At 44.0% G+C, this 25,581-nt stretch overlaps 1 protein-coding gene across 4 annotated transcripts in view; it reads left to right on the top strand.

Moving 5' to 3' along the window:
- The first annotated feature begins 474 nt into the window (after window positions 1–474).
- The window catches only part of OTUD7A (OTU deubiquitinase 7A), a 133,756-nt gene continuing 108,649 nt past the window's right edge, over window positions 475–25,581 (top strand). For all 4 annotated transcript variants that reach the window (XM_028705764.2, XM_077918354.1, XM_028705762.2 and 1 more), the window contains exons 1-2: window positions 475–700; window positions 22,646–22,764. The gene's annotated coding sequence lies outside the window, so the exon portion shown is untranslated. The remainder of the gene's footprint in view (window positions 701–22,645; window positions 22,765–25,581) is intronic.

The following is a 25,581-nucleotide window of genomic DNA, read 5'->3' as shown; positions in this document are numbered from 1 at the left end:
GCGCCTCGCCCGTCCTTGCGCCGGCGAAGGAGGAGCCCGCCGCCCCATCACCTCGGCGGAGGCGGCGGCGGGGACTTCATGGGGACGGCGGCGGCGGCTGGCGGAGGCGGCGGCGGCGGCGCGAGCTGGGCGGAGGCGGCGGCGGCGGCGGCAGCCTGGTCGTGAGGGGTCGAGCCCGGCCGGCCGGCCAGCGGCAGGTGAGGAGGGGCGCCTGCTCGGCTTCTGCCCTCGGGCTGGAGGCAGGGGACTGGGCGGCGGCGGCGGCGCTGGCGCGTCTCCTCCCCTCGGGCGCAGCCTCCCGGGTGGCCCCCGCCGGCCTTCCTTCGCGGCCCAGCCCAGCAGCAGCAGCAGCAGCAGGAGGAGGAGGAGGAGGCGGGAGCTGCAGCCGGCCGGCGGGGGAGGCGAGCGCGGGGCCCCGAGCGGGAGGGCGGCGGGCGGGGGGGGGAAGGGGGGGTCTCCTTTCCTCCGCTCCTCGCTCGCCTCGCCTTTCTTCGAGAGAGAGAGAGAGAGAGAGAGACAGGGCAGCAGAGAGCGAAGCCGGGCGGGTTTGCGAGGGGAAGAAGGCAGTGTCTGCATTGCAGAAGCTCCGTCTCTCTCTCTCTCTCTCTTTTTCTCCCCCCCCCCGCCCGCCCGCCTCTCGCAGCTGCTCGGAAATGCCTTCCTGAGCCGGGATGCTGGAGCTTGGCTCGAGGAGGAGCAGGTAAGGGGAAAGAGCCAGAGTCTGCTGGACCCGGCTTGGTTTTTCAACAAACAAATCAATGGGTGATGTACCAAGGTGTGTGTTTGGGGGGGTGCATCTAGTAGGTTGCCGGACTGATCATGGCTCCCCAGCATTTGAGAACACCCTCCGTATAGTGGAGGTGACGGGGGGGGGGGGCGCACTGGCAAAGAAAGGCTGCTAGGCCATCCTGCTGCTAGTTGCCTGCACATCCGTTGCGTTGGTGCTGATATGTGTGGGTCCCCATCCACATATGCACATGGCTTGTATACTGTTCTCTTCCTCTGCCTCCCTCTGCTGCCTGCAAAAGACGACCTGGCAAGGATCAGAGTGAATAAGCATCTGACAGTTATGAAGGGGGGAGCAGAGTGCAATGTGCTATCATGTGCCTGTCGAACGTGATGCATCTGCAACAGCAGCTAAGAGGGAAACTGGGTTTTTGGTTTTGTGTGCATGTGTGCTTTGGCATGATTATGATTTCTTTGAAAGTGCCACTGGGTCACTGCAGAAATGTCACACCTGTAGATGTTTCTATGGAGACCCTCCTGAAGCCGAGGGCTGGGGTGGTAGCCTGTGCCGTAGCTTCCCACCACATGCCATAGTAACGCCACAAGAGGATATGATGTGGCTTCACAGAAAAGGAATAGGGTCCTATTTGCTACAGAAATGGTACTGGGCTCTTTGGTCTTCAGTGGTACTCTGGCAACAGAGTGTGGGAAAAGATGTTGTCACTTGACCCTTCAGATTTGGCCAGGGCCGATGATGTCATCTGGTAACAAACTCTTGTGTCTTCATCAGCCTCTTCTTTCTCCCCCCTCCCCCACAACAGTGCAGTAATTAGCAACACTTAACCTGGGCCTGTGGCATACAATTAAATGCAAATAGCCAATAAATTAGAACAAAATTAATATGTGCCTTAAAAAAGGTATTTCAGAATGCTTAAATTATGGAATGGATATTTGGAATGGTCTGGGTAGTTCTGCATGAAACAACTGAAGACATGATTGGTTTTAACCAGACAGCTGTTTACGGAGGCTAGCATTCTTTCACCCTAGCAATATGAAGAAAGTAGGTCCATTCTATATAAGAACTCGTTTGTTTTCATATCTTGAAATTTTATTTAACTCTTAAATAAACTGGTACTTAAATGTTTGCTTGTTTTGCACTCAATCTAGAATTATTCATGTCTAATATTTGTTAATGTATATAGATAACGTCTCTCTAGCAAAAGGCCAGATTCCAAATAAGGTATGGTGGGCAATTGTGCAGCGTAGAGGACTCTCAATTCTTTTTCTCTCTCTTGAGCCTTGTGAGATGCTTCTGGTAGGCCAGTGAATATAGTTGTTTGGCTTTTTCCCTGGAGGATATGAATTGGGTCCTGGCTCATTACTGGGTGTCAAGGTGCCGCTCAGGCTCATTTCCTACTCTGTTAAAACAGGGGTATTATGAAGAGGAACAAGAAAGCTTCTTATTCTTGAGTCAAAAAATATAGCAGACGAGAAAAAATGTTACTTGCTCTTTTGATTTTTAAAATTATTTTCAGTGCAAATTGATCATATTGTTCCTTAATATTTTTTTTAGTAATGAGATCAGAATTTGACCTCCACGTGCATAAGTATTTTGCACTGTAATGGAAGTACAGTGGTACCTCGGGTTAAGTACTTAATTCGTTCTGGAGGTCTGTTCTTAACCTGAAACTGTTCTTAACCTGAAGCATCACTTTAGCTAATGGGGCCTCCTGCTGCTGCCACGCCGCCAGAGCACGATTTCTGTTCTCATCCCGAAGTAAAGTTCTTAACCCAAGGTACTTAACCCGAGGTACTAGCGGAGTCTGTAACCTGAAGCGTCTGTAACCAGAAGCATATGTAACCCAAGGTACCACTGTATGTATCTCTAAGTGTAATGTGTGTGTTTCTATTTTGCCTTGTGCTTTATTTGCAGTGCTGTCTATTTGTGTCATGCACATCATGCCTGTAATCCTGTACCTGCTTACTTCAGAGTAAGCTCCATTAAACTCATTGAGACTTGCTTCTGAGTAAATGTGTAGGAGTGCTTTATGATTGTACTTCTGCTGTCTGTTTATGTCAGACAGTATTCATGTATCTGTCCTATAGCTAGGATATTTGGGCCAAGAAGGAGATACACTGAGTTGCAATGGAGGCATTTAATTTAGTCTGTCAGAAGGCTTTTATATGTTACAGGTATTTGTTTTAAGGAGCATGTACATCTCATTGAATTCGGTGGTGCTTACTCTGAGGTAGGTTGTCGGATTGCAGCCTAAGAAAATAAGTTGAGGGTAAATCTGTATTTTATCATTTGTATTTGTTTTCGTTAGACCAACAGGCCTGATTCTCACCAGCATGTTTGGGTGTCAGACAGAAGGAAGTTGTTGTATCTTCATTTTTCACTCTGGTGGTATGAAATAAACTTTCAAACTGTGGTTTCATATCTGTCTCAGATATTACATTAATAATTTTGTTTTTGTTTTAAATGACACATTTTCAGTTATTGATATGGCTTTAATGGTCTGCAGTGATGATTGTTATGAAGCAAGCAGAGTCCATTAGAAATTACAGTTGTATTTCATAGAAAGTATAGGCGCATAACACCCCCTCTTAGCTCTTTGTGTCTCTGTTTATAACATTTAAGCTTTCATATGGAAGGAGTCTGGAGCTGTGGCCAGTGTTAGAAACTCAAATATATAAGGTAATTGCCAAATGGCGCCATAAACCTAGGTTACGGTTGCCACAGAAGAATGTCTAGGTGCCATTTCCCCCACAATGAGCCTTATTGTTATAATTATTTTTCATTTCATTTCTATACCAACACATTAAAAATCAAATAAAACAATCCCAAATAAAAGAAATTCAAACTTCAAGGAAAATATTTCAGATGCTTCTCTAAGTGACATTTTGCTTTTCCCATATTTATTTATCTACTTAATTTATAGAGCTGCCCCATAGCAGAAGCCAGTGTGGTTAGAGTGTTGGACTAGGACCTGGGAGATCAGGGTTCAAATCTTCACTCAGTCATGAAGTTCACTGGGCCAGTCAGAACTTCTTAACCTACCTCACAGGGTCGTTGTAGAGATTAACTGAGGAGGGAAGAGAACCATGTATTCCTTGGAGGAAAAGGTGGGATATAAATGCAATAAATGATCTCTTCTGCTTACATGCTTAAGAAAGAAGAGGGGCCAGCCAGGTGGAGATGTCCATTGCCAACCTGGCATCCAGGTATCTCCAGGTTGCAGTTGGACCCACGGCAGTTGCAAAACGTGCCCAGCTAATTGTGAACACTGGCTGGCACTCTCCAACAGATCCCTGGGAGGTTTGAATAGGAGAGAGCATTCCTTTACATATGACCTTTCATTATGTAGTGATGGAAAGATCTCTATTCCAGTCCCTCTTCAGCCAGACTTGAGTGGATAAATTATAGTATAAGAAAGCTGGGCTTACTTTCCCCTCCAGCCATAAATATTCCATCCCTAGTGCTTTTCTGAATGGTGAAATGGGACCAGTAATGACCTCACAGGCTTCTTTTCTATTTGGAGACTGATCCTAAGACTGAAGTACCTCACCAGACTCCTGTGTAAGCTTAGTAGTCGTAGGATAAATGGAGAAGCAGAGAGTGGAACTCAATGGAAAGTTCTCCCAATGGAGAAATGTTGAAAATGGAATTCTTCAAAGATTGATATTGGGACCTATGGTTTTTAACTTGTGCATAAATGTTCTAGAGTTAGGGTAAGCAGCAAGATAACCAAGCTTGCTGCTGATACACAATTGTTCAGAGTGGTTAATGCAAAAAGGGATTGTGTAGAGGCCCAGCAGTAAAATGGCAAATGAAATTCAGTGTAAGCAAATGTAAAGTGATGCACATTGGGATGCCCATGGTGAATGAAGAGGAACAAGAGCTTGAGGTCATAATGGATAGCTCAATCATGATGTTGACCCAGCTGTGAATTCCCTGTTAGGCATAATTAGGAAAGCAGTATATTCCTTTTCTTATCACAATCCTGTTATACAACCACATTTCAAATACAGAACATAGTTCTGGTTTCCTCACCTCATAAAGTATATTGTAGAACTGGAAAAGTTTCTGAAGAGGGTAACAAGAATTATCATGGGCTGGGAGCAACTCTCCTATGAGGATATGTGATAACATTTGGTTTAGAGAACAGGGAAGTAAAAGGAGACATAAAGGAGGTCATAAGATTATTCCTGGTGTGGAGAAATGGATATAGAGAAGTTTTTCTCTTTCTCTCATCACACGGCCATCCAAAGAAGAAGAAAATAAAGTACTTCTTCACACAGTACATAGTTTGTGTAATTTGCTGCCACATGATTTAGTGATGGTCACCAGCTTGGATGGCTTTAGACAAATTAATGGAGGACCAGGGTCTCTTGCAAATGCCATCTTCTCAGGAGGTCCCTTGTGCACAATATAGGAATCAAGTCTTTAGTGCTCTATAACCTTCCCTTTGGAGTTCCCTCCTGTTAAATATTAGATAGGTGCTGCCTTCGTTGTCTTTTCAGCACCTGCTGAAGGCCTTCCTCTTTTCACAAGCATTATACAGTGGCACCTCTGGTTACGTACTTAATTCCTTCTGGAGGTCTGTTCTTAACCTGAAACTGTTCTTAACCTGAAGCACCACTTTAGCTAATGGGGCCTCCCGCTGCTGCCGCCACGCCGCCACATGATTTCTGTTCTCATCCTGAAGCAAAGTTCTTAACCCGAGGTAATATTTCTGGGTTAGTGGAGTCTGTAACCTGAAGCGTATGTAACCTGAAGTGTATGTAACCTGAGGTACCACTGTAATGGGAGATCTTTTCCAGTATGCATCTGTATTGGAATTGTTTTTAGTTTCTTTAAGATGTTTTGTTTTGCTGCTTGTGTGTTGGCTACTCTGGAATCCTTTTGGGAGGAAGGGTGGGATATAAATTTAATACATAGAATAAATAATCAAATAATAAATACGGCTATCAAGAACTACAATCAAGGGAAGTATTAGTACTGCTCCATTCCTCCTTGGTCAGACCACAGTTTAAGAAGAATATGGACAAGAAGAGTATAGACAAGTTGGAACATGTGCAGAGGAGGGTGACCAAGAGGATCAAGGGTCTGGAAACCAAGCCTTCTGAGGAGCACTTGAAGGAACGGGGTATGTTTAGCCTGGAAAAAAGGAGACTGAGAGGAGATACAATAGCCATCTTCATATATCTGAAGGGCTGCCACATGGAAGAGGGAACAAGCTTGTCTTCTGCTTCAAGTTATAAGACAGGAGATTCCGACCAAACATCAGAAAGAACTTTCTGTCAGTAAGAACTGTTCGGCAGTGGAATAGACTCCCTTGGGAGTTTGTGCGCTCTCCTTCACTGGAGGTTTTTAAGCAAAGTTTGGATGGCCCTGTGTCATGGATGCTTTAGCTGAGATTCCTGCACTGGGGTCCCTTGCAACTCTACCATTCTATGATTCTACTAGCTATGCTGAATATGTTCTCTCTCCACTATTGGAGGTCGTATGCCTCTGTATACCAGTTGTATACTCAAGTAGGACTCACAAGTGGGCAGAATGCCACGGCAGCCTACTTGTTAGCTTCCAATAGGTATCTGGTTGGCCAGGGCTCTTCCTAGGTCCTTACCCACAGTTATGGTAGCACATCACAAAATATGGTGTGCTGAAGTTGTAGGTGGTTTATCAGTGCAAATGATTAGTGATGGAGTTGCAAGTATATAGTATAAGAATTAAAAAAAAATACGTTATATTGTGTGTAATAACCTTATTGTACTTTTAGGCCTGCATCTGAATGGTGCCGGATGGGGGAATTTTCTAATTTTTCCATCTTATTGAATGCCCCACTTTAATAAGAATTTGCTTTACTGTGTTGCCTTAAGTAAAATGAATTAATGCTTTAAAATGAAAAATCAGTGGTTTTAAAATTCATTCTTCAAAAGAGATGGTAGAAAGCAGCTAAAGCAGCAATCTGTGTTTTTCTAAGGAGGAAGATTGGAACTTGGTCAGTGAATCTTTCATAATTGAAGGCTGCGGCTTCCCTTCTTCTTTTCAATTTTTAAAAGACTTTTTAGATTGAGATATTGGTCATGTCATATTGAACAACAGCTTAATTAAACTCTGTTTTAATTTGAGCAAGACCATGTGACAAAGACCATGCTTTGCTCCCCTGTTCCATTTCAGCCCACTGAGAAGGAAATCAGAGACTGGCTTGCTAAGTGTGAAGCAGCACTCATGGTTTGTCTGCTAACAAACCACAATGTTAATTCAAGGATTGTTGGAAGACAAGCAAGTAAGGAATGCTGGTTTGCATGCTGCCGTAGCTCCTGGCACACTGATGAAAAGAGTGGGCGAGGAGCAAAGTGCACTTTTACATTATTTTATTTGTTTGTTGTCCTTAAAATGAGTCAAGGACAATGAACATCAATCATATAAAATATACAAAATGTTTTATACAATACAGTAAACTAAAATTATATAAAACGAAACAAAACAAAGCAGCACCTTTAAGAATTTTAATTGATCATTTAAAACAAATATTTGTAAGTTTCTGATAAGGAGCCATCCACTTATTTATCAGATTGTGGCAGCCTGAGCAAATAACAATGTTTTCAGTTGGTGTATGAAACCTAACTATGTGTGGGACAGATACACTTCTAAATGTGGATCGTTCCAGAGTTGGGACCCTAAAACAGATAAAGTTTTTCTATACATCCCTTCAACCCCAGACTTGGTGGGGAATGCAAGCAGAGCCCCCACCCCCTTAGGTTTTGAATTGGTTGGTAGTGGAGGAGGTACTCCTGCAGATATTTGGGCCCCAAGCTGTATATCATTTTGCAAACCACCGTTGACGCTTATATCAAGCCTAGTAGCATACAGGCAGGCGTTGCAGAACTTTGTAAGGTGATCCTACCTCATTGAACCAGTTAATAACTTGGCAGCCACATTCTGTCATAGTTGCTGATTCTGGGCCATTTTCAAGTGTAGCTCCATGTGGAGCGCATTGCAATAATCCAAACATGAGGTCACTGAAGTATGGATTTCAGCTAGCAGGATCTCCCAGTCCAGGAATGGGCCTATCTAGTGAAAGGCTGTACCTGCCACCTAGACCTCCGATGACGACTCTTGATCAGTGCCCACAAACAGTGAACCTGCTCCATCCAGGGGGAGTGCTGCTCCATTCAAACAGAACATCTTACCAATTAACAGCATTTTCTGCTTTTATCCTTGCACTTTAGAATGCCTTTCCCTCTGCCATATGTGAAATTTTATCAGTTGTTTGCTTCAGAGGTCTTGTAATACTGTATCTTTTTGTGCAGTTTCCCTGATTCCTAGGATTATCACTAGAATTCTGTTTTTAACTGTTTTATGATATTTTACTGTGTTTATGTTGATTTGTATTGTTTGAACACTGCTTGGAAATGTTTAAATCAGCTTAAAAATAAAAGGGTAAAGGTAAAGGATCCCTGACAGTTAAGTCCAGTCGCAAACAGAGCCAGAGTTTGTCCACAGACATTTTTCCCGGGTCATGTGGCCAGCATGCCTAAGCCACTTCTGGTGAACCAGAGCAGCGCACGGAAACGCCATTTACCTTCCCGCCAGAGCGGTACCTATTTATCTACTTGCACTTTGAAGTGCTTTCAAACTGCTAGGTTGGCAGGAGCAGAGACCAAGCAACGGGAGCTCACCCCGTCGCGGGGATTCGAACCGCCAACCTTCCAATCGGCAAGTCCAAGCCGCACGGTGGTTTAGACCACAGCGCCCCCCGTCTCCCTTAGCTTAAAAATAGATTTAAGTAAATAAATTTTAGCAGAGCAGGGATGAGGAACCTGTGGTCGTGCAGATGTTAGTTGGCAAACCCTAGAACCCTTAGATTGCTAAGATCTCAAGAAATGTATTTTTATTTAGAAGCCTCTTGTGCTGTATAAGCAAACCTTTTGGGGCAGGGATCTTGTCTTTTTCTTTTTTTCTTTATGCAACTTTATAAAGCACCATTTACCTGGTTATGCTGTTTAAACACTATTACTGTCATTTAATCCTTTTAAAAAATGTAGCGTACAAAATTGTGTAGTGCAAGTTGCTGAAAGGAAATGGTGTTAGTTGAAAGAGATTTGGAATGGAATGTACCAAAGTTTTTAAAGAAAGCAGCATTGGCTCATGGAGCTCTCTCTAGACATCTTGGGAAAGCTACCGTATTTTTCACTCTATAAGACGCACCAGACCACAAGACGCACCTAGTTTTTGGAGGAGGAAAACAAGAAAAAAAATATTCTGAATCTCAGAAGCCAGAACAGCAAGAGGGATCGCTACGCAGTGAAAGCAGCAATCCCTCTTGCTGTTCTGGCTTCTGGGATAGCTGCACAGCCTGCATTCACTCCATAAGACGCACACACATTTCCCCTTACTTTTTAGGAGGGGCAAAAAATACGGTATTCTGTTGCTTTATTCAAGGGAAGGAGAGAGGGCACTTTTTGCTACAGGGAGTCTGCCTAACTAATGTGCAACTCATTTAACTGTAGTACCTCATAGTTTATTCCTTCATAAGGGAGGCCTTTGGGAAATGACTGTACTTACTGAGATCCGCAATTCTTCCTGCTTAAAGTGTTTTGTGTTCACTTTAATTTTCAGTTGTAGTGAATGCCTTTCAGTGCTCTGTTCTGTGATGAAAATTGTCTGTAGGATGGAATTTTGAAAAATACTTTCCCATTTGCTGGTGTTTGGGGAACTCTACTCATTTCCTTTCCTGCAGTCCCTGTTTCCAGGGGCCATCAGAATATTGGAGTTAGAAAATGCAGTCATTGCGGGATGTGCGTGTGTGTGTTGTTAATTAAATAGTTGATATTACAACTGGAAGGAAATAAAGAGTGATTGTAACATAACTGGTCAAAGCAGACAAAAGGAAAACACCAAGTACAGAGGATATACAGTAGTAGCAACAGCTTGTCCAACAGCTGCTCCTTTTCACCCAATCCTAGGGTGAGTCTATATGATCATTGCCAGTGGAGAAAGCATGTCACAAGTTGAGAATTTTCTAATTATCTCATAGTTGTTTGTTTTAATGAATATGCCCCACCCATGTGATGAAAATAATTGTGATGATTTACATTGAGACTTCTCTGAACCTACCACTTAAATGTTAAGGGCCAAACTAAGCAGTTGAATGCTGCAATCCTGTACACTTTTACCTGGAATAGGATTGCACTGCAAGCAATGTTAGAAACTGAGATATAAAAGCTAGGTGCCAAATGGCATCTTAAACCTAGGTTTCAGTTGCCACAATGATATGGCTAGGCATATATATATATTACTCAATTAGAAAAGCAAATGAAGAAAAGGTGTGGGATTTAGCTGAAGATGGAATAAACGCTGTGCACAAAAGACAAGTTATTTTAGAACAAAGAAGCAATCAAGTGGAAAAGGAGTCCTGAAGAGATGTGACTGCAGTTTCATTCTAGCAAAAGTTAAAACCAAGCCTCTTTTACTTAATTAGAGCAGGATGTTTTCAAAAACCTGTATTTTTATAAATTTGTGAACAACTTTGCATAGAGAATTTATTTGGGTTGGGGGTTTTTTTGGGTTGTTTTTGCAATTTGTGGTATTTGGAGGGTTGAAACCAGCCATACCAAAACAGGTTATACAGTGGAACTTAAATTTAGGCATGTATAGGACAGTAACACCTAGTGAACTTCATGGCTGAGTGAGGATTTGAACCCAGGTCTTCCAGGTCGTAGACCTACAAACACTCTAACCACTACACCACCCTGGCTCTCACTGAGGTGAGCCTTTTTTTCTTCTACATTTTGTAGAGTCACAGCTTCTCTGATAGGTGGAGCTGTCAGTGAGGGACATTGTCTCACTGTGTCCACTCATGTCCACATGATTATTTGCAAAATGCAAATGTTTTTATTTCTGTAAAGCAAGGCCCTTCCCTGTAAATCAGTGGTGGCCAAACTCGGCCCTCCAGATGTTTTGGGACTACAATTCCCATCATCCCTGACCACTGGTTCTGTTAGCTAGGGATGGTGGGAGTTGTAGTCTCAAAACATCTGGAGGGCCGAGTTTGGCCACCACAGCTGTAAATGGTAAGGGACGCGGGTGGCGCTGTGGGTAAAACCTCAGCGCCTAGGACTTGCCGATCGCATGGTCGGCGGTTCGAATCCCCGCGGTGGGGTGCGCTCCCGTCGTTCGGTCCCAGCGCCTGCCAACCTAGCAGTTCGAAAGCACCCCCGGGTGCAAGTAGACAAATAGGGACCGCTTACCAGCGGGAAGGTAAACGGCGTTCCGTGTGCTGCGCTGGCTCGCCAGATGCAGCTTGTCACGCTGGCCACGTGACCTGGAATTGTCTGCGGACAGCGCTGGCCCCCGGCCTCTTGAGTGAGATGGGCGCACAACCCCAGAGTCTGTCAAGACTGGCCCGTACGGGCAGGGGTACCTTTACCTTTACCTTGCTGTAAATGGTACAGGAGCACTCCTGCAAATCTTTTTAAAAGAAGGGTGATGCTCCACCATTTCAAAATCCTTGGTTTCTTTGAAGGTTTGCCCCCACCCCAAATTACCATTGCAGCTGTAGTGTGTTAACTGCATAAGTGTGGATGGGAGGAAATCTTTGGGAAATGTTTGAATGTTGTTGTTGTTTTTTAAAGCGACCCTTTTATATTGATAACTAGGATTTAGCATGAAAACCCTCATAGGTGGTTGATACAAACCCTAACATATCATTTTTTCTGACATTAAAAAAATGGAGTTTTCTTAAGAAGAGGCACTTCTTTATTTCATTTTTCATTTCCAATAAAGAAATGCAAGTAATACTGACCACTTGTAATTTGAATTATAAAACATTGATAGGTCATCCTGGCATCCCTTGCACTTAAAAGATGATAAAATTACATCCCCCTTTCTTCTATTTCTCAAAGATTCAATTTTATAGCATGTGCGCCAGTTTAGAAGTTGCTTCCCACACTGCAAAACTATAATTTTCTCTTTGAACAGCCTTATCTCCCCTCCTGCTCCCCCCCACCCCGCAAGAGAGAAGCAATCCATTCGCTTGCAAACTACCTGCACAGATTGCTCTTTAAGGGGAGAGGTGAAAAGCAGGGTGCTCCCTGCCCCCTCCCCTCCTGCAAGAGAGAAGCAATCCATTTAACTCTTCCCAGTTTGCAAACCATTTGTTTGCAAATGGTACAACAATGGAAAAGTTCCCTCTTCAGCAAATCAATAGGCTTCCTGGAGAGCCTGTGGAAAGGGAGCCATTGGCTCTCCTGCCCAGCCAGAGGAGATCTCTATTGCAAACCATGTGACTGGAAATCTCAGTTTGGTCTCCAGAGGGCGGTTCTGAGTCATGACTGGCAACTGGTTCATTTTGGCGACTGGTTCATTTTGAATGCTGACTGCAAGACACAAAGATGCAGACCTACAATAAAATGTTGCAAGTGTATCCCCAGCCTATAACAGCAATGTCCAAATTCACAGCTCCAACTAGCCTTGCAGTCTCTTTCGAGACCTCCTGAAAGCATCCCTCAGTGTGCTGTATAGTGCAGAGAGAAGCTCAAGATTTTGACTGTCTCTCAGCCCTGAGCCAGAGCTCTCTATAGCTTGGAGTAGGAAAGTCCAGGGTAGAGTTTTTAAATCTCATGTTATAAACCCCAGACCTGAATGCTAACCACCAGGCTACCTTCAAGGTGCTAAGGGGTCAAGGAGGTTGGTTCATCCTTTCTTCCTCCTTTTCATCATACAGTAGATGCTTTAGAAATCCCGTGGCTCAGCTGCCCTTAGGCACACACTCCCTTACCAACTTCTAGTTTATTTAGACCCGATTTTTTCCTTCCATGTGGTAGAAGTGAGAGCTGCACATAGAAAACAAGAGAGGAATCTAGGGCATAGAAGCCTGTCCTGATAAGGATGCACTGCAGCGTTGGGGATACACTGTACTATTTTATTCTTTCGATGAAGGGTAGTATATAAATTTAATTAATAATAATAATAATAATATTTTTTGTGGTGAGGCTTTACTTGTTTATTTTTTAATAGGAATCTTTTTGTTATACACACAGGCTTAGGTCGAGAGACAGCGGAGTCCGCCTCTGGGGGTGAAGTCAGATTGCTGCGTTAGCAACCCCCAAGTGACCTCCCCAGAATCCAGGCCTGGGTGGTGTGTATGGCGGTGCTGGGCTGCCCAGAGGACAAGGGTCCTCACTGCTGTGGTCCGCAGGAAAGCAGAGCAAGATGTTTGGCACTAGCTTTGCAGGAGTGCCCGGAAGGAGGCATGCAGGGCACCATCCAACCCCCTTAGGGACTCCACTACAGATTTGTGTTGAGCTATTTCTTCTCCCAAAGACATCCCACAAAGCAGTGGACATTTTGGATAATAGTTTTTCTTTTCCTAGATGGGCTACTTTCCCATGACGACGAGCCGCCTCTGCCCTCACTTCGCTCTATATAGCACGTGCAGCAGGGCTGAGCAATGCATGGCTTTCAACATTGTGATGTATCACCAGTTAAACCGGGCATAGGCAGACTCGGCCCCCCAGATGTTTTGGGACTACAACTCCCATCATCCCTAGCTAACAGGACTAGTGGTGAGGGATGATGGGAATTGTAGTCTCAAAACATCTGGAGGGCTGAGTTTGCCTATGCCCAAGTTAAGCATTGCAATATACCAGTATATCATGATAGAAATATGTAGAGGTAAACAGGGTAATATCCTGGCTATTTAGGGGTCTAAAACCGAAACATTTTTTCTTACCTTTAACATACTTCTGCAACTATTACAGTAGTACCTCAAGTTACAAACTCTGCAGGTCACAAACTCTGCTAACCTGGAAGAGTTACCTTGAGTTGAGAACTTTGCCCCAGGATGAGAACAGAAATGGTGTGCTGGCGGTGCAGCGGCAGGAAGAGGCCCCATTAGCGAAAGCACGCCTCTAGTTAAGAACAGTTTCAGGTTAAGAACGGACCTCCGGAATGAATTAAGTTCATAACTAGAGGTGCCACTGTATTTTATAGTACAGAGCAACAGGGGTGGCAGGAATCATGGGAGAAGTGATGACCGGATCCGCATTTCCCCCCAGATCATGATTTTTTGTGTAGCACACACATACATAGTGACTCATGATGTATTGCCATGTTGAATATTATGAAACTGTTACCACGATTTGGATTTCAAGCAGATTTGAACGATGTATTGATACAACGCCCAGGCCTAATGTGCAGAAACGGCCTTCTTGACTTACTCTTGGGCTCATCCAGTCCGTCCAGTGGAGCCTGTCTTCACATGCAAGGGAAGTTCCTAACTCACAGAGGGTTTGAGTCCCATCAGCTGCCCACACCTGGTTTAACTGGCCAGTCAAAGCCATTCCTGGGATTGTGGCCACTGTTGCATGCTGGCAGTGCAGGCTGGGGATCAAAGCTGGGCAAACGAAGGAGCCCACCGGAGGTGCTACTCCTCCCCCAACACCCCATATACCCCTTGTTGAGCAACAACAGCTCTAGCAACTTTTGATGTTGTTGAACATAAAGTTGTTATACCACTGATTTAAAAAAATACAAGTGTTCATGATTTACTCAGATTTGCTCATTTTTAAATAATTGAACACAAAAGTCTTTCCTAGGTTTTTTAAAAATTCAAGTAAAACTTCCCGCTGGGCTCCCTAGGCTTGCGGATAGCAGCCTGTTCTGGGGGCTGGGTTCAGGGGAAGCTCGAGCTTCCCCCGCCCCAGCACCGCACCGGGGGGGGGGATAATTTTTTTTCTTTATTTCCCCCCCAAAAAAACTAGGTGCACCCTATGGGGCGAAAAATACGGTAAGTCATGCTTTGAATATCAAACAGTATTTTTGAAGATCAAGGAAGCTATTACTTTAGTCTTAATTTCCGCAAATAAATATAATTACAATAATTTTTAACCAAAGTTTTAATGAATCTTGTAAGGAGGATAAAGAAAAACAGGCATTGAAGACTTTGAGATACAAGTTTTTAAGAATAATTAGTATTTGTCACAGTTTCATGCAGCTGTTGATTTTTTGATTGGACACCTAAACTGTAGTTGTGAGAACTGCAGCAATCACATGAGAGCTGCTTCTGCAGATAAATGGTAAACAAATCAATTGGCAATCTCAACTAATGCTGTGTGTTGGCCCTTTGAGGCTAGGGCAGGTATTAATTCCCTATATAGCAAATAGTTATGGTTAAGAAGGTCAAGGGAGTGTACAAACACCATGAAGTACTTTTACTAAATCAAATGTATTCAGTTTGCCTTTCTGGTGTGGAAATCTAAACCAGTTAAAATAACTTTAGTTTTAAATACTTTAAAATACTAGCCATACGAATCTGAACAATAATAAATACAAGCGAAAGGGATGTCACGCAACAAATAATGGTCTCTATTTAGATCTCTGCGTCTCCCTTACAGTTCATGGCTATACTGTCCAGAGTCTTATTTCTGATCTTTTTGGCCACCCAAGCAGAAAAGGCAAATTTATGAGTCACCGAAGTGATAGGACCAGGGCTGTCTTAAGCATATCGGGCGCCGTGGTGCAAAGATCCCCCCCCCCCATTTCCCAGAGTTGTCAACCTTTTCCCAAGCCTCTGCAGGGATTGCTCTCCTCCCGTGGAGACTTGGGAAGGAAGCTGCACGCCCGCATGTCATATTCCTAACCGGGGGGGGGGGGGGGAGCCTCTTCCATAACAAAGCAACAGGGGCCCTTTCCTTTCATTTAAATCACACCCAGCGCATTTGAAGCGCACGCCTTCAAAGAATCCTCAGAAGTGGTGGTTTGTTAGAGGGCGTTGGGAATTGTAGTTTGGGGATTGTAGTTCCCAGGATTCTTGGGTGCAGGGTATTGAGCCATGTGCTTTCAATGAGTGGGGGGGGGAGGTCCTGATCAGCTGCCACGTGTGTGGATCCGAATTAGAGCACCCTGAGACACCTGGGGAGAAGGGAGCCCAGGCCTTCAAGCTGGATCATGATCCAGCACCCAGCACTGCCTCCTCCTCCTGCTGTGTGGCTCACCTGGTGCTGCAGGCCACATCGAGCACTGTGTTGAAGTGCTGGGCGCACAGCAGTGACACCAGCCAGTTCTTGTACTTGGTGGTGTGGCTCCGCATGTCGCCGATGTAGAGCCGCCAGACCCACGCCGCACGGTCGTCGGCGTACTGGTCTGGCAGCCCCTCGGCTGCCACACCCAGCGAGTGGGTCTGGTAGATGCTGTCCACCATGGCGAGTGCACAGAGGCTCCTGTGGGTGCGGATGGATGGGAGAGCGTGCGCACCCACGAGCGCACACCTAGCTGCTGCTGCTGCTCCCTCTGCTGCCAGCCATATAGTTGGAGGGGTGGGCACAGCTTCTATCCTAAGCCTCTGCAGGGATCACTCTCCTCCCGTGAAGGCTTGAGAGGCAAGCTGCACACCCGCCAGCCATATGGTTGATGGGGCACAGCTGGCGGGTATGCAGGGAAAGGGGAGGCCACCGGCAAAGCCACGCAGCTCCCCCACTCGCTGGGGCGCCCCTGAGAGGCCAATGCACCACTAAGCCCAATAGGAAAGATGGCTCCGGATAGGACCTCCTCTGCCAGGGAGACATCTTTCCTGTTTGGACGGTAAGGTGAGAAATCAGCTCCTGGGTCCAGTGTGTAGTAAATAGTGCAAGATGTCTTCCCTGTGCTGTTGCTCACATAAACTATGTCTTCATTCGGTACCCTGTTGTATTGTCCGTCCAGGACGGTAGAGGGCATAGCTTTGAAAACACAGCCTCAGCAAAAGTGAGGCTGGCCAGAGATTTGACAAGTAATTGGCTCTAAAATGGACCGTTTTTAGAAGGGGGAACCAAGGAGAGCATTTAGAGGATTTGATTGCCTGCAGATTTGTGTAGTGATTTTGTCCAGTGGCACCAAGCTCTTAATTGATGTGAAGTGGAAATGTAAAATCTTTTGAAACTTGGTTAAATTTAATACTGAAAAAAAAATAATACAGTCGTACCTTGGTTGTCAAACGCCTTGGTACTCAGACGTTTTGGCTCCCGAATGCCACACACCCGGAAGTGAGTGTTCTGGTTTGTGAATGTTTTTTGGAAGCTGCATGTCCGACGCAACTTCTGATTGAGTGCAGGAAGCTCCTGCAAACAGTTCCAGGAGTCGAACAGACTCCTAGAACGGATTAAGTTCGACAACCAAGGTACCACTGTACTGAAAAAATTGTTACTGTGACCCACCTAACCTATCGTATTTTCAAATCTGTGAGTGCAAAGGAAGTTGTGAACCATGTGCACGTTGGACATTGAACATCTTTTGTAAACGAGGGCTATGGGAGTTAGTCAAAAAGTTGCTTCTTCTGAGTGAATGTAGTATGTCTGGGAGAAAAACCGTTTTCAGTACAAATGCCCTTTAATAGTAGTGGGTAGGTTTTCACACTGTTGGTGAGTCTGGAAGTTCTTGAGATTCACACTTTCACATTCATCATAATTTTTTGATTTTGAGAGTGTGGTGATAAAATACAATCTCTTTCTATTGGTGCTGTGAATTAGGGATGCAATGATATGGCGCATCCATATTTAACAGCTTTGGTCTCCTCTCAATCTTTGCTTAGTTAAATTAGGTCATTGAATATATTGCTTTCTAAATACAAATGGAAGCACCAGAGATCCTTCAAATGTAGTTGAAATATCTTATAAAAACATTAGACTTCACCCTGATCTGTATTCAGGACCTTGTCCTTCCCCCTTCCCCTCCTTCCTTCCATTTCCCTTGATCAAAGAGGGCAAGTTTCTTCTGAGCATTTCTCACAGTGATGAATGGCTGGTTCACATAATTTTGTGCTTGTGTACAGTGCCAGCTGACCTTGGGCATGCACACAGATGCATGGGAAATGAAATGTTATATATGAACTGGACAATCACAGATGTAGATCTGCAGCCATTCCTGTTCTTGCCGCAGCCATTCAGTCTCATTAATGTCAGTGGATTGGTGAGATTGGTGAAATTGATTAGCCCAGCTAGCAATTGTCTTATATTCCAATCTGTGCCACTTTTTATGGAAAACTTCCAAAATAAAACTACCGTATTTTTTGCTCTATAAGACTCACTTTTTCCCTCCTAAAAAGTAAGGGGAAATGTGTGTGCGTCTTATGGAGTGAATGCAGGCTGCGCAGCTATCCCAGAAGCCAGAACACCAAGAGAGATTGCTGCTTTCACTGCGCAGCGACCCCTCTTGCTGTTCTGGCTTCTGAGATTCAGAATATTTTTTTTCTTGTTTTCCTCCTCTAAAAACTAGGTGCGTCTTGTGGTCTGGTGCGTCTTATAGAGCAAAAAATACGGTATTTTTAAAACAAATGATATATTAAAACTGCATGTTTGTTGACATAATGTCACCCTAAGAACAGAAAAGGAGTTCTGCTGGATGAGACCAGTCTAGCCCATCATTCTGTCCCCTCTGTCCCTGCTCCCCAACAACTAGTATGCTGCTTCTGATCCTAAAAATAACATCTAGCCAACCTGCATAGTACCATTGATAGCCTTATCCTCCATAGGTTAATGTAGTTCCCTTTTAATATAAGCTACTTATTGCCATCACATTTTGTGGTAGGAAATTCCATAGTTTAACTGGGGGTGGGGTGGTTAAAGTTATTATTTGATATAAAATGTGTAAAAAGTAGGAGGTCCTTTTTTGGGATTGGTTTTTTTTTTTTAATGAATATTTATTAGCATTTTCAAAAAAAGAAAGAACACAAAACATATAAATACAAAAACAAAAATAAACAAAAAAATACAAAGATCCAAAACTTAAAAACAATTAAAAACACCTAAAAGTTTAAATACTTATTTTCTTTTAACTTGTTTCTCAGACCTCCTCACACCTCCCCTTCTTGTATTCCAATTTAAATTATTAGCTCAGCAAATCCTTAACTTACTTCTCCATTTTAACTTAATTAATTTATTCTAACATGTTATTATTTTACTTTCCTTCTTTCTTCCATTTCCTCAATTTATATTTACCAACCTTATTTTTATTTAATTTAGACCATTTTAAAAACCAATTTTAACTTATCCAAATTTACACATCAATATTTATACCTCATTATTTTTACTTAAACATTTTTTCCTAAGGTCGACCAAAATTTCCCTTCCACGACTTTCCCAATTTCCATACTAATAGCAAAACAAAATAAAAACAAAGCAAACTATGTTTATATACCCTTTGGATTCCCAAACTCCACCCACCCTTTTCCCGGATTCAGTCCTAAAAAAAAAACAAAAAAAAAAAACAAAACCATCAGTCTCAATATACTGTTTAGCCTGGAGATCTCACGTCCGAGGCTCTCAATTCTCTCTCAGTTCCTCTCTGCCGGTCTTTTTGATAGTCCTTGATGTTAAACTCCAAATCTCGAAGAAGCTCCGGCCCAACAGGATCCATATTTCTACCAGCCAGACCTCCATATTTAAAAGTAAAGCCTATGGGGTACTTCAAATCTTGTTTTATACTCCTTTCAGGTCCAAATGTCCCCCAAGCTCCAGCTTCCACCTCCAATTCAGGCCAGGCTATCCACATCAGATTTTTATTTTCCTTTTTTGTCATCATGTCAGGCCTCAAATTGTAACTCTCCTTTAACTTCTGCGAAGTTTCAGCTCCTCCTTCCTTTTCTTCAGTAGCAACATATGTCACCTGCTCCATATTGTCAAAGCTCTCCGTTTTCTCTGTTTCATCAGTTGAATAGGCTTCCTGTTTCAAATCCTTATCAGGTTCAACAATGCTCTTTACTGCTAAGTCCAGAGTTGTAACATTTGTAGCGAAAACATCGGTTTGGCCTTGTAACTTTCCCAAGAGAACAAATACTCCTAGCCTGGATTTTCCTTCCTCCAGCCATTCCTGTAATGTCACTAAACCCCTCTAGGGGGATTTTAGTTCCTTAATATTCCTTTCAGCTCAAGTCCAAAAGTCAGGTTATTTTGTATCAGCCCTTCCTTATTTTCAACAGATTGTTACAAATCAACCAGCAGAAGCCACAAAAACAAAATTCTCTTTTTCCGTCTTGACAGCTAACTTGACAGCTGTCAGACTTTCCAATCTTTCATCAACAGGCTCTCTCGTGGGACACTCCCGGGTCCGGGGGGGGTGTGTGTGTGTGAAACTTCAGCTCCCAAAATTAATCCTATTATCCTCCAGCAAAAATTCTTATGATGTAAAAACCGTGAAATTGAAATCTTTTACTAAAAAGAAAAAAAAGATTCTCTCAACCTTAGCTAGCAGGTCCTTTGCTTTAAATTGTTTACAAAGGGGGGGTGGACTTCCTTTTTAACCCTTCCCCGCTCGTTCCTGATCCAGCAAATTTTTCTTTAAAATTCCAATTTCCGTATTACTCACGGGTTGATGTTTTAAAGTCTGAATGTTCCAAGGAAAAAGTCCGCGCTCTCCGATAATGGCTTGCGGCTTCACTCTGCAGATGAAGGAGTACTCTCAGCACCGCGCCGCACCCCGTCCCCGTTCCGAAGCCTTTAAAAAAGCTCCTTCACGGATTGGGGGGGCGCAAATGGTGCCCGCCGAGTCACTATGCTCACAGGCTTCTGCGCCTGTGATTTTAAGGGTCCCCGCGTCGTCGCCGCGGCAAGACCCAGCTCTGCAGAGCCGATTCCCTCTGGAGCTCAGAGGGAGTCCGCCATTAATCGATGGCGCCAACCCGGAAGTCCCTTTTTGTGGGATTGTTGCCCTTTATGCCAGAGGAAATGATTTTAAAAATGAGGGAATATGAAAATTGAGAGTGATGAGCATCAATTCTTTTAGGATCCTTGAAAGCATTTTAAAACCACTGTAATAAAAGCTTAAATGAATTGTATATCATAGACTGGAAAAAGTTTGAACGATTATAAGAGGATGCCAGTTTGGTTAACGAACAGACTGAAGGAAGCTGTAAAAGGCAAGAGGGCTTCCTTTAAAATTAGGAAGTCATATGAGGAAAATATGAAAGAGCATGAATTTTGGCCAAAAAAAAAAGTAAGTTGACAATTTGGCAATAAAAAAGATTTTGGAGATTTATTACTAAAAAAAAGCTACAACAAACTATAGCAAGAGCGACAGAATCACTTGGACAGAACTGGAGTTTAGGATGTATGGGAGACACGTCCATTGATCTTTCTAAGCTGCTTTTCAACTTTTTCCTCACTTTGTGATAAAGCCTTCTGCGCTAGGCTACTGTGCCTTGTTAGTGTGACTCTTGGAAGTGGGGGCAGTACCCAAAACCTCTCACATGCGCCTCTCATGCCATTAGCTCTTCAGATGAAATTTTGCTCTTTATGCCTGTTTTCAGACGTTGAATATTATTTATGTCTGAGGTCTTTTCCGTAGTGTGTTACTTGGAGGTCAATTGCTCATTCTTGATTTTAGAAAAGTGGTAAAGCAACCTTATTTAAAAGGCCTTTGGGGTTTTTGAAGGAATTGCAGCAGTTTTATGAATTTCTGCTACAGTACTTGTTATATTCTTTGGTAGACCAGGGTGATATATCGATACATCGCCCTGGACCGGTATGAGGGCCAGAGCCTGGGGGCTGCTTCACCCAGCGCTATATGGCGGCTGAAGCAGCCCCCTCTCCTGAGTCCCTCTGCCATCGCCACAGCGCTCTGGCCCTCATACCGCAGAGGGAGGAGCACGCTGCCACGGCGAGGCACTGGAGCCAATGCAGCTTGTTCCTCCCTTCTTTAAACTTTTCCACTGAGGGGCGTGCGACTTTAGCGAAGCCCCCACTCCGACTTGTCCGAGGAGCTGGAGGCAGGGGGCTTGGTCAGCTGAGAAGTCGGCTTCCTTGAACCACCTGCTTCTCAGCCAATCAAGCCCCCCCCCCATTGGCTCGTGGGGGCTTCGTTAAACTGCTCCACTGAGGGGCGTGTGGCTGCCCACACCCCTCAGCAGAGCAGTTTAAAGAAACCGGCCACCTGTGTCAGCTGCTTCAGTCCCTTAGCCCGGACAGGCAAACGCTGGAGGAGGAGGAGGAGGAGGAGGAGTCTTTGCCCTGTGCCTTGCGGGGCTGGGCTCCTTCCGTGCGCTGGGCGCTGGAGGAGGCTGCAGATTTGCCTGCCTGGCCTTGACAGGAATAGGCAGGAGCTGCGCACGGTGATGCTAATGGTTTCTTTGGCCAGCAACTGCCTTCTTCCTCCCCGCTTCCTTTCCGACATCTTAATATACCGCCATATCGCGAAGTTTAGCTGGTGGTCTATTATGATGTTGGAAAACAGATATCAGCCAGCCCTATTCTGAATACTGGAATTTTAATACTATAAGCTATTGAACTACACTATTGTTGTGCATTTTCATTGATTAACAGTTGCAGATGACCAGTGTGCTGGAGAGATAGGTTATACTTCTTCGAAATACATACATTAATACATTAATAGAGACTAAGTGGGAATGTGATGCAAATTGCCAGATGGAAAGGAAGAAGGGTTGATTGTGTTCCTTGTGCATGGTGTTCCCCTTTTTGTGTGTATAACTAGCAGAAAACTGATTTTTAAATTCTGTTGTTAGGACTGCTTTTTGTCTTATTAAGCTAGGCATTCCCAACCTGCGGCCCTCCAGATGTTTTGGCCTACAACTCCCATGATCCCTAGCTAACAGGACCAGTGGTCAGGGATGATGGGAATTGTAGTCCAAAGCATCTGGAGGACTGAAGGTTGGGAATGCCTGTATTAAGCTATAAGTGGCAGAAAAGAGAATGTTGTGGGGTTGAGTTCAGCTCAGTGTGTAGAGAGAACACACTGGTTGAAATAGAAAGGGTATTAGGATTTGCATTAAACATTGTTTTTCATACCAATAACATAGCCTTAGTAGGACTTAAAAACAGGATTGTCTGAGCATTCTTACCGTGCTGGGAAATATAACTCTGCTTCTATATTACTGAAGACTGCATAAAAAGTAAGTACTTCTCTTAAATGCTTCTCTTACAGGAAAGGGCTTTGACATCTTCAGATTCTGTGAGCAGCGTGTGAAAGCAGGCTTGTTCTTGTGCAGATCTCAGATGGATAGCTGTAGTTATTCAGTGACTTTTCCTCCACAATCCATTTCCGTAAGTGATGAACTCAGTTATTATAACTTTACTCATTGTGTACCATTGCTTGTATATTAGTGTAACTGACATTTTAAATGCAAATAATAAAATCAAACAAAAGCTGGATCTAGACAAATCAAAAATTGTTTCAGGAAAACATGTTGTGAAGCTTCAAGTCTTGGTGAAAGATGGAACTCCACAGCGCTACCTGGTGTCACAGTGTGGTAATGCAAATAAAACACTTTTTCTTTACTAATGTAGCTGAGTCCAAAATTTACCGTAATCTTTACAGATTGCCAGTAGTATGCACAGAGCTATTTGGGAGCACTAACTGGTTGGCCATTAGCCAACCACTGAAAGAAACTAGCAGTAGTGATAACAGCAATTCGTGCCTTTAGAGATAGGTTTCATTCCTAACAACCTGTATCAGTAGGGGATATATGTAATGAAGATCACTTTCACCTGTGGTTTGCAAAGGTTCCATTGACACATGTATGAAATAAGTGTGCCTCTGTTTACTGCCTGTCCTCTATAATTGTATTTATAGACAGGTTTTGAAAGTGATAGTTTAGCAGGAATCTACTACAACTAACAACTCTTCAGGCTTCCCTACAGTTACCCACCTTGCACTTTCACAACCACCTCACTCTACAAAGGCCAGCTCTATCAAGGCCAAGATGGAGAAACTGAACACTAATATCCAGGAAAGGCTTGATGCTGGTTCAGCAGTTGTTCACCAGAGATTCCCCTTTGACTTAAAGCTATGAGCAGCGTATAATAAAACCAGGAATGAATTGTACTGTTAAGAGTATTGCAGGCTTATGTTCTCTGTTGGGTTCCTGTGAATTGTAGACTCTTCACTGAACTTGAAAATGTGGCAATTTAGAAGATGACATTTTGTTAATATTTCCCCCGCCTTCCTTTCTCTCTGGCTTGTAGTTGTATTGAGCTCCTAGAATTTACACTGTGCAGTTGAACGCCATAATTTTCTGGGGTAGGACAGATTCTAGAGAATGGCCCTTAAATGTTCCTTTGTATACATTGATTTTCTTTTGATGACTAAGCATGTGGTGTTCACTTCTGGTTGTTGTTTTTTTGCCATTCCTGTAAGTGTGTGCTGTTTGATTGATTGTCCAAGACTGCTTTCCCCCTCATGTACTAAAGCAAATTACTATTGATGCAGTATTCCAGAAACTGCTGTGCTCCAGGAGACAATGTAATTCTACAAATGGCTCCACAGTTTGTCTTTAGGTTCAATTTGCTCAGGGACTGTTGTATTTTGCTTTTAAAAACTACCTCCAGCTTCCTGCTCCTAGATCTGCACCTGTAATTCTGATCCTTTCTGCGCATGCTTGGCTAAAGGGAAGAGAAGGCCTTGACTCATCCATGCATGCCCAATGGCTCAGGTTCAAGCCTCAGCACCTCCAGAGAGCTGCTAGTCAGAATAGACAATCCTGAGTTAGTTCAATTGTCCAACCTGGTATAAGGCAGCAGTTTATGTCCTTATGATGAATATCATTTCCCTTGCATATCATTTTCATTTTAAAACTCCATAAGATTAATCTGAAATAGTCTTTCTGTTATTGGCCAGAATGAAATTAAATGAACTGAAGAGATTGGCTGGCGTGATGCTGATCTGCCCTGTCAATGTATATCTCTTTAAAATTGGCTACAAGCCATCAGAAATATAATCCCTGATGGGGCTATAGTACATCTAGCCACCAAACACGGTCACTTCGTACTTATCCACAATTACTTCAGTTTTGGGACAACTTGTATCTTCCAGTCAGTGACCCTCCTACAGGCACGGGCCTGACTCCACAGTATGCCAGTGTCTTCATGGTTGACCTAGAACAATGCTTTCTTGTCTCCTGTCCTCAAAAGCCTCTCCTGTATCTGAAATATGATAACATCTTTATCCTCTGAACTCATGAAGAGGAGACACTTGAACAACAGGACTGCAAGAATATTAGCCAAAATGCAAAGTGAGCTTGGACCACTCCACACAATATACTAGCATTCCAGACACTTGTGTGCAACTACATAATGGACCCACATATAAGCATCATCTTATACAGTGGTACCTCGGGTTACATACGCTTCAGGTTACATACGCTTCAGGTTACAGACTCCGCTAACCCAGAAATAGTGCTTCAGGTTAAGAACTTTGCTTCAGGATGAGAACAGAAATCGTGCTCTGGTGGCACGGCAGCAGCGGGAGGCCGCATCAGCTAAAGTGGTGCTTCAGGTTAAGAACACTTTCAGGTTAAGAGCAGACCTCCGGAATGAATTAAGCACCTAACCCGAGGTCCCACCGTATAGGAAACTGACTGACCACTGCGCATACTTCTATGCTTCTGCTCACCACCTGAAACACACTACAAAATTCATTCTCTACTGTTAAGCTCTAAAGTAAGGTAGGTAAAGGTACCCCTGCCCGTACGGGCTAGTCTTGACAGACTCTAGGGTTGTGCGCCCATCTCACTCTATAGGCCGGGGGCCAGCGCTGTCCGCAGACACTTCCAGGTCACGTGGCCAGCATGACAAAGCTGCATCTGGCGAGCCAGCGTAGCACACGGAAACGCCGTTTACCTTCCCGCTAGTAAGCGGTCCCTATTTATCTACTTGCACCTGGAGGTGCTTTCGAACTGCTAGGTTGGCAGGCGCTGGGACCGAATGACGGGAGCGCACCCCGCCACGGGGATTCGAACCGCCGACCTTTCGATCGGCAAGCCCTAGGCGCTGAGGCTTTTACCCACAGCGCCACCCGCGTCCCAGACCCGCGTCTAAAGTACAGTCATGTATATTCAGACTCATCAGCTAGAGACTCGTAAC

The sequence above is a fragment of the Podarcis muralis genome, chromosome 14, assembly GCF_964188315.1.
Source record: "Podarcis muralis chromosome 14, rPodMur119.hap1.1, whole genome shotgun sequence".
NCBI classification, from domain to species: Eukaryota; Metazoa; Chordata; class Lepidosauria; order Squamata; family Lacertidae; genus Podarcis; species Podarcis muralis.
This window is presented reverse-complemented; position numbering and strand designations above follow the sequence as displayed.